The 1117-nt window shown below is 38.8% G+C and overlaps 1 non-coding gene across 1 annotated transcript; it reads right to left on the bottom strand.

The window, feature by feature from the left end:
- Nucleotides 1–504: 504 nt before the first annotated feature.
- Nucleotides 505–609, bottom strand: LOC122092525. Its single transcript, XR_006144184.1, has one exon. It is a non-coding gene; the product is annotated as a small nucleolar RNA Z279/snoR105/snoR108 (small nucleolar RNA).
- Nucleotides 610–1117: the final 508 nt, after the last annotated feature.

Genomic DNA, 1117 nt, shown 5'->3' with positions numbered 1-1117 from the left:
AGAGGGGAATAGGCCAACTGATTTTTTGGTAGCTTTTGCAACCATCTAGGATGAGTTTATTATTCAACCTCAAGACTTCCCATAGGAGTTGAATAGTTTAGTGAAGGATGATGCTGAGTTTAAGATCTATCATAGAATGTAATATTATTTCAGTTATTTCAGGTTTTTACCTCCTGTAATGTAGGGTATGCCCTGCTTGGTTCCTATGGGCCTTTTTTCCTTTCTTCTGGTGAGCCCAGAAAAGGAAATCGAGGCTACCTTTCTTTGTATGTTTTTTCCCTTTTAATACATACACACTATTTAACAAAAAAAGAAAATCCAAAGCTTTTCTCTCCTCCGGTCAGGGTTTAGGGTTTAGGTGTTTTTTATTTTTTTATGTTTTTTGATAGTTAGGGAGGAAAGTAGCAACAGCTAGGAGACTCGAACTGGAGACTCTGAGCATGGGATTTTTTCACACCATAGCTCACCAATTGCACTGGACAATTGTTGTTTTTATATAGAATAGGGATAAGATTGGTAACTATGAGAGTGCCCTTGTGTCGTAACCAGGCTTGGGGCAGGCACTCATCTCGGAATATCATTAAAAGTTTTAACCATTCATCATATTCCATATCTGCCTGAAGGATCATTATTTAGGGTTTAGGGTTTAGGGTTTTGGGTTTATGGTTTAGGGTTTTGGGATTAGCATTTTATGGTTTAGGGTTTAGGGTATAGGGTGTAGGGTTTAGGGTTTAGGGTTTAGTGTTTAGAGTTTAGGGTTTAGGATGTAGGGTGTAGGTTTTAGGGTTTTGGTTTTAGGGTTTAGGGTTTTGGGTTTAGGGTTTAGGGTTTAGAGATTAGCATTTTAGGGTTTAGAGTTTAGGGTATAGGGTGTAAAGTTTAGAGTTTAGGTTTTAGGGTTTAAGGTTTAGGGTTTTTTGGGTTTAGGGTGTAAGTTTTAGGGTTTTGGGTTTAGGGTTTAGGGTATAGGGTGAAGGGGTGAAGGGTGAAGGGTGAAGGGTGAAGGGTGAAGGGTTTAGGATATTATGGTTTATGGTTTAGGGTTTAGGGTTTAGGGTTTTAGGTTTAGGGTTTTGGGGTTTTAGGGTTGGGGTTTAGACTTAAGTGTTTTGGGTTT

The sequence above is a fragment of the Macadamia integrifolia genome, chromosome 10 (genome assembly GCF_013358625.1).
Source record: "Macadamia integrifolia cultivar HAES 741 chromosome 10, SCU_Mint_v3, whole genome shotgun sequence".
In the NCBI taxonomy this organism is placed as follows: domain Eukaryota; kingdom Viridiplantae; phylum Streptophyta; class Magnoliopsida; order Proteales; family Proteaceae; genus Macadamia; species Macadamia integrifolia.
Note: the sequence above shows the minus strand (reverse complement) of the source record. Positions and strands in the feature narration are given on the sequence as shown.